Source organism: Papaver somniferum, chromosome 3, assembly GCF_003573695.1.
Source record: "Papaver somniferum cultivar HN1 chromosome 3, ASM357369v1, whole genome shotgun sequence".
Taxonomy (NCBI): Eukaryota; Viridiplantae; Streptophyta; class Magnoliopsida; order Ranunculales; family Papaveraceae; genus Papaver; species Papaver somniferum.
Genome location: NC_039360.1, coordinates 112,671,296 through 112,679,601, shown reverse-complemented (window position 1 = coordinate 112,679,601; position 8,306 = coordinate 112,671,296). Strand labels below are relative to the sequence as shown.

At 38.4% G+C, this 8,306-nt stretch overlaps 1 long non-coding RNA gene across 3 annotated transcripts; it reads left to right on the top strand.

Moving 5' to 3' along the window:
- The first annotated feature begins 361 nt into the window (after positions 1 to 361).
- Positions 362 to 3,624, top strand: LOC113357085. 3 transcript variants are annotated; one of them, XR_003363429.1, is made up of 5 exons: positions 362 to 664; positions 787 to 911; positions 1,494 to 2,295; positions 2,405 to 2,550; positions 2,890 to 3,544. It is a non-coding gene; the product is annotated as an uncharacterized LOC113357085 (long non-coding RNA). The 3 variants fall into 3 exon arrangements; XR_003363428.1 differs by having other exon boundaries at positions 787 to 2,295; positions 2,890 to 3,624; XR_003363430.1 differs by lacking the exon at positions 787 to 911.
- Positions 3,625 to 8,306: the final 4,682 nt, after the last annotated feature.

The window sequence follows — 8,306 nt, the reverse complement described above, 5'->3', positions numbered from 1 at the left end:
CATATACCAAAATTGTTAATGGTTTGATGTGGATCCTTTTGGTTAAAATGCCATAACATCTCGTTTGGTTGGAAGAATTAGATTCCTATAAATTCAACTACGGGGTAATCCATTTTTTAGAATTGAATTCAAATCCCAAAAATAAGCGTTTATTTGAGATAATTCAATTACTTATTGGGGAAAATACCGTTTGGTCCATTTTATAGTTGGGACTACAACAGTTTAGTCCACCAAAAAAAAAATGGTTGTCTGTTTGGTCCATTATTTTTCAAAAATATTATTTCAATAGTATGAGGACGATAATACCCTTCTCCCTCACTTTACTGTCTGCTTCATTTTCTCTTTATTTGTTCGTCAAGAAGAAAGAAACAGTTTCTCTTTCTTCTCTGAACCAGTCCCTTCTCTGAAACGAAGCAGCACTTCGAGAGAAATGAACTAATACAGTGAATCGTTCTCATTCAAACCTAATTTTCCATCAAAAGAAACAAAACACATAATCAATTTCATTGACAAATTTCGATACTAACCAGAAAGCATCCACAAAAACCCTATGAAAAATGGCTAAATCAAAGCAGAATTCTCAATCAAAAGCATATAAAAACAAGGAGAGTTGTCGTTCAAGAAAAATTGACGATTCAAGAAGAATCCCAGCAAGAAAATGAAGGTATGATGCAAATAAAAATTCTCAGATCTAGTTTTTGAAAATTTATTTTGATCTTCTAATGGTTTCTGTTTGTTCATCGAGTTTCTTCTGTGTTGTTCATCTTTGTTTTTCATTCTATGTAGATGGAGTTCATCCTCCTTTTGGTGAACTCTGTAATTTATGCTTGTTTTCTTGTATGACTTCATGCCGTCTTGTGAACTGTGAGGTGGTATTCGTTCTCAGGGAGCTGGGGTTCACCCTCCTTTTGGTAAACTCTGTACTTTATGCTTGTTTTCTTGTATGAGTTCATGTCGTCTTGTAAACTGTGAGGTGGTAGTCGTTCTCAGGGAGCTGGGGTTTACCTTCCTTGGTGAACTCTGTACTTTATGCTTGTTTTCTGGTATGAGTTCATGCCGTCTTGTGAACTGTGAGGTGGTAGTCGTTCTCAGGGAGCTGGGGTTCACCTTCCTTGGTGAACTCTCCACTTTATGCTTGTTTTCTGGTATGAGTTCATGTTGTATTGTGAACTGTGAGGTGGTAGTCGTTCACCAAGGAGTTGGGGTTCACCCTCCGTGGTGAACTCTCCACTTTATGCTTGTTTTCTAGTATGAGTTCATGCTGTATTGTGAACTGTGAGGTGATATTCGTTCTCAGGGAGCTGGGGTTCACCTTCCTTGGTGAAACTCTCCACTTTATGTTTGTTTTCTGGTATGAGTTCATGTTGTATTGTGAACTGTGAGGTGGTAGTCGTTCACCAAGGAGTTGGGGTTCACCCTCCTTGGTGAACTCTCCACTTTATGTTTGTTATCTGGAAGGAATTCATGCTTATCTTGAACTCTGGACTTTGTAGGAGTTCGTGTTGTTTTCCCATGTTCTTGTAAAAACGGGGGTTCATTTATAATTACTTTTTTAATGTGGATGAGGATGCAAATAAAGCTAGTAAAAACTCAAGTATAAAGTTCAAAGGTAGCTTTGCTGCTTTCATTGCACTTGCTAAGCGTATTAGAGAACTGAAAGATGGAGAAGCTTTAAATGCACAGCAGATGGCCCTGATAAGAAAGAGTCCATTTGGGAATGTAATGTATGTTCTTCTAGTAGACACTACTGTTTCTACAGAGTGGAATAAGACAGTGAAGTCTTGTCAGTTTCTATGGAAAGCATGTAAAAAGGGAATTCCTGGTCAAGAGGGTGTTTTTCAATTTACAATTGATGGGAAAACATACATCCTAAGATCTTATCCTGAAGAGTTATCAGTAATGTATGGCATTCCGTGTATCAGGGGAGAAGGGGGGATTGAAGAGTCACTGCTAGAGTGCAAAAGTATAAGTGATTGCAGATACGGAAGGTTCTATAAAACTCACAAATTCACTCCACCGGCATATAAAGAACTTGAAATAAAAAATACAGAACTGAAAACTAAGATCTTAGAGTTAGTTAAATTTAAAACCCATAATGAAGATCTTGTTACAATGATGGAACTTTTCTTGTTGTCAACACTTTTTCTTACTACTGGTGATGGAAGTTTCATCCACTGTAAGTACATAGGCTGCTTAGAGTGAGTAGGTATAGTCTCCTGGCCTCACCTGATTCACAAGCATACCATGGAAAGTGTGGCAAGAGAGTCTACTGAAGGATGTTACATGTACTTACTGGTGAGATGAAAAGTAAATTATCTTATTTATGATGAACTGTGTATTATAACTAACTTCTGCAAATAGTATTGGTACCGATAACTAACTAAGATAATTCTTTTCATCCCAGACTTGGCTTGCTGAGCATTCCAATTTGATACCTCAGTGGAGAGTGGAAGAAAAGACGACGATAAAGTTTACCGTCCCAGATTTGCAAGGTGGAGAATCAAAGATATTTGCAAAGCATTAGATATGAATGTTTCACAATTTGGAAAGGTAACTTGCATTACTTTCCAGAAATTTTACCACCTTAGTTGAACTGTAAAACTTTGAATTTGTTTCATTATTCTTAGGAGGTCATTCCTTCTGGTGAACTCTCAGGTGTTTTGTCCTATGTTTATGTGGATGGAGTTCATTCTGTTTCTCAACTTTTTAATTTCCTTGTTATCCTATAGGAGTTCATCCTGTATGGTGGACTCTTAACTTTTTTTTTTTTCTTCATATTACCATGGACTTCATCCTGTTTGATGAACTATTTGTTGTTGGCTATGCTTATGTGGTTCATTGGTTGATGAACTCCATTTCCTCATTGATAGACCATTTCCTTTTCTGCAGCTGTCACCAAAATTCTTGGAGACTTACACTGTAATTGAACAAAAAATAATGAATCAACTGAGGATGAAGACGAAGGTTGAGATGGAGGAATATGATAATATGACCAAACAGATAGAAGCGCTGAAAGATAAACATGCTGAAGAGATGAGAACAGTAAAATCTAAATATGTTGCAAAGGTTAAAAGAATGAAGCAAAACCATGTAGGTGAAATAACAGATCTAGAAGTGAAGCAAAATGAACTAGAAGATAAGTTTGCAGAAATGACAGTTGCAAAAGACTCTTTTTAGAAAAAGATGGATTACCTGGCTACACACTTGAGATCAAAGACAACTGAAGTTGATGACATTCTGCAAAGAGAAGGCGTGGAAAGTGTAATCAGATACATGACAAATCAGACAACAGAGTTCTTGCAATGATCTTTCCAAACAGAGTACCAATTGGCATTGTTGGGGTGTATTGACTAATAGCGACTACTTGAACAATGTTACATGATCTTGGTTTAGATTAAATAGAACAACTTTATTAAACAAACATTTTTAGTTTTTTTGCTTGAACAACTTTGTTTTCTATCATTCTGTAACTTTAGTTCTTTTTTGTTTTCTCAATGAACTGACAGTTTTAGTTCTCAATGAACTGACAGTTTTAGTTCTTTTTTTTTTTCTCTAGCATCAGTTCATGTATGTGTTTTGGATAATATGTTACTTGGTTCATTTTGGTAAAATGTCACTGATCTGCACATGTAAAACAAAAGTTACTTGGTTCATTTTAGTACAACATTTATTTAGTTCATTGCAGAAAATGAACCTTGTCATATGGTAAAAATAATTCAAGAATCCAAGTTCATTTTGAACACTGAGCTCTAAAATCAGTTCATCTGAATAAATGAACATCATTTCATTAACATAACAGTAAAAGAGTTCATTCTAAAAGATGAACTATAACAACATCTTTTCTAAAACGAAAAATAAAAGTTTGAAAAACTAAAGTGAAAAAACAATACTAATAGCAGTTCAACAGCATACTATTCCAGCATTAATACACGACAGGTAGCTTTGTTGTGGTTCCCAATCTTCTTGCAATTTGAGCACTTCGTAGGCCTCCTCTCTTTCTCATTGGCACTGCAAATACGCTTCCTTGGTGGTCTTCTTACAGGTGGCCTTGGAATACCAGGAAGGACCCTCTCTTAAGGTTCATACGCTTCTGGCATGTCGTAGTTGGGAATGGGTCGAATTGCAGGAGCATAAGTATTGCGAAAATGATTTGGACCAAAGTAAGGCTGAATATACTTCTGTAGATGGTGGATTTTCAACAAGGGCTAAAATCGTAAACTCGTGATTATACGAGCCTCTGATCCAGCAATCAGACGTGAGTATCGCGTCACGGGTCTCTCATGAATTCTCAACGGAGAGTACTTTCTCTCAGAGTACATGTAGATATGTAGTCTCACGGCCGGACAACGACATATCTCATGAATACTGAACACTTTCAATGATTATTTCTATATAGTATCACGAGATGGACGGCTCATAGACAGCTTGCTTTGCTAGTATAGAGCGATAACGTCTTCAGGAACAAACAACGAGTTTACCCTGACTATATAAAGGATATGACTTACCAACAAGCTCATATCGGGATAATTAATGCTCCTAGACAGCTTGCTTATAGAGCCACAAAGTTAGTTATTCCTAATTAAGATTAATTCTGTCGTGACATTCACTACTGAATTCCCAGAATAATCTATTATTGCACCTATTCCTTGTCGAATCACGACTGGTCCCATGGAATGGCAAATACACGAATGCTCCTATTCCATGGTCGAATCCACGACTGGTCCCATGGAATGGCAACAAACATTGTTCTGATTCTATGATCGAATCACGGCTTGATCTCATAGAATAGCAATAACTATATTATTTCATTATTCTGATTTCATGATTGAATCCACAACTGGTCTCATAAATGGTAATAGATAAATCTTAATTACTCTGGTCGAATTACGATCCCATGGGATGGTAATGATCGCTTTATTATTCGTAGTCGAATCCTCAGCTGATCCTATGAATATATAACGTCTATTTATTTTATTACTCATTTCATGAACTATTCTCCACGAATTTCATAAATTAATAATAAATAATCAACAACCGGGCATCTGAGCTACCTCTAAGTAAGCCCCTATTCAATGGTGAAGGGTATTCAACGACGATACACTACAGTCACCGCACGAACGAGTATTTCAAAATACAACGAATGATAACCTATGCAAAATAGGGAAGAAAATAATAATAATTAAAAATATTGACCAGGGTGCTGGGAGCACGGACACATGACCGACGACCGTGACGTGGACAATCCCACGCCCGTGTTTATATTTTTAATGCATTTTTTATTATTTTCCATGATTTGATGAAAATTCTCTCGTTTTTATCAATCTCTTTGTATCGAGGGAAAATCCTCGGATTCATGTGTTTTCATAAACCCATGAAATAATATAAAATTAAGGAAAAATGGTGGGGCGTGACCATTGGCCAACCGCCCATGCCTTGGTCCCAACCGGCCCCACACCTTATGGTTCCTCATTATTTTATTATTATGATTATTATTTCCCTGATTTCATGAAAATCCCTTCAAATCATGGAAAAATACATAAAAAATAATAATATAAAATTAGGAAAACACGTGGGATTGGCCCCCAGCCGGCCGGCCATGCCTCAGCCGGTCCCACACGCCCATGTATTTTATTATTATTATTTTTAGGATTTTCTTCATCCCATGAAACTCCTTGATTTCATGGTATTTCTCTCAAATTAGGAAAATCCCTTCAAATCATGGAAAAATACATTAAAAATACATAAAAATTAGGGAAACTTGTGGGACCGGACCCTAGCCGGCCGGCCGCGCCTCCACGTTCCCACACGCCCTTGTTTTTATTATTTTAATATTTTTTGCTTGCCTGAACTCATGAAAAATCCTTCAATTCATGGAAACTCCCTAAATTCATCAAATTTCTCAAAATTCATGAATTTTTCATAAAATCATCAAAATATTATAAAATTAAGGAAAAAGCACCACGAGACTGTGGCCACGACCGTACGACCATGCCTTGGCCTCGGCGGTCCCACGCATCCTCATTCCTTATTTTATAATTATTTTCCATCATCTCATGGTGTTTTCCTCAGTTTCGTCGAAACCCTAATTTTGGCATATTTTCTCGAATGGATGCTCAATTGCACGCCAGAAAATATCAAAATTCTCAAGACTGAGACAAGGACGCCTTGGGGACACGAGCACGCTATCTTGACCGACCAAGATTGGCTCTTTGGCTTACAGAAGCCGGTCCCATCAATTTTCACAGTTTTGACCTAATTTGCACAATTGCACGTATTGGGTCCAAGACTCTTCCAAACACTTTGGGTTTTCATGAAGTGATCATCAGGCGGTCACGTGACTACCCAGGGTCGGTTTCATGACCCATGGTCGGTCCCTCACTCCGTCATAATTAATTAGGTTTTCTCACCTAAGGCTCAGACGAGCATTTTCGAATAAATGATTAAATCATCATTTGATCATTCTTTCACCAACAAATCGTCAACTCTTCAGGAGTTCTTTTTATTTTCTCACGTGAGCATATGGATACTACATGGTTGATCCACGGTCCCATGTAGTCGCTCCCTCCTTCGTCCCATGGTTGAAATTCTGACGAACCATGAATTGATCATCAATTGATCAAATTAGGGTTTCTGAATCCAAGGATCATCATTCCAGATTCCAACCTTAATAGTTTTATGACGACCTCATGGTCATTAATTTTATTAATTATGCTCGGTTCAACGACCAGTATTCTAATTAATATTTTTGGTACGCTGCCAATAATCCATCAGATGAGCAACACATGCTCAGACGATCAAATATTCAACAATTCATCACATGAGCAGCACTTGCTCAGATGATAAATATTTGCTCAAACCAAGAGATATTGGTTCAACAATCAATATTTAACGATCCATTGAATGAGCAATACTTGCTCACTTCATCGTAAGAACTATACCTCTGTCTCATGACATGTTCAACTCATGAGTTTCAGAACATCATGTTCAACTCAGCAACTACATGGACTCATCGTCCCATCAAACCACGAAGTCATCAATTGACTAACATACCACGAGACGTCAATCGTGTCACTTTGGGGGATATCACTTAGGGTTTTGGTCTGGCGGTCTACGGCACGTGTGTTCAAACACACGATGGAACGTGAGCAAGTCGTGCAATCAGTTGAAGGAATTCACGTTGTAATGGGTGGAAAATCGACCAAGTCTCCGCACGTTGAGAAACTGGTTTCAAACACGATCTCCACTTCCCCACTCCTTGATTCCGTCACACTTCATGGGGTCATGGTGTCTAAAATTCCAGCAATATAAATAAGTCTCTGAATCATGATTGAATCATCAGCGTCAATAGTATCATCAATCTCACGTCTCATCGACAACACGAGATCATCAACTCATCAATTGAGCAAATACTCTCAATTGAGCAATTTCAATCATTCAGAGCTTATCATATTCAGAATTCATATACCCACAATCTTTGATTACCATTGATTCCACACATTTCCCAGCTTCCCTCCTACAGATCAACTCATCCTCTCTTGTGACCGAATTTACTCTGGAACGGTCATTGTCTTGATTTAGACCGGCGTACTACAAATTGATCTCTCGAATCTAAAGCACCCCCTTTGCAGCGGTGCATCTGTGTGAGGTTTAACATTTCGCTCGGTTCGAGGAGTCTCCTCCGTACGGTCGTCTCCTCAATTCCTTAAAAACCAGCAAATCGTTTTTCCCCATCTACAGATTGGCGACCACAGTGGGAGATCATTCTCTCGGTTGCAATCTCACAATTTCACAAGATGGTTGTTCTCAGTTCAGGTTCAGTTACGAATCCTAACACAAACCGTGCTAGCACTAGCAACAACAACAACAACATTCAGAATATCCTGGAGAAAATTCCAACCTCCAACACTGATGGTGGTGACATTGCTCCTCCTCACGTCGAAGGTCATCCACTGTCCGGACGACATCCTGAAGAAGTCAGAGGAGATCCACCACCTACCATTGCTGATCTTATCAAAGCGCATGAGACTCTTGCAAAGAATCAGACTGACATGGCTGCTACACAGAAGGATCTATGTAATTATCTCAAAACTCTTACTGACAAGATGTCAGAGAAAACTCAAGAGAAGGGAAAGGAGAATGAGAAATCCTCAGACGACGATCCTGAAGTGATTCCAATCCATACAGTAGGAGACGACGAAGTCCGCAAAACTGCTGCAGACAACTCATCAGCGAAGGGATCATCGAACTTCATTACTCGCGAGGATATGGAGCACCTCTTGGAGAACCGTGGAAAAGACAAGACATCG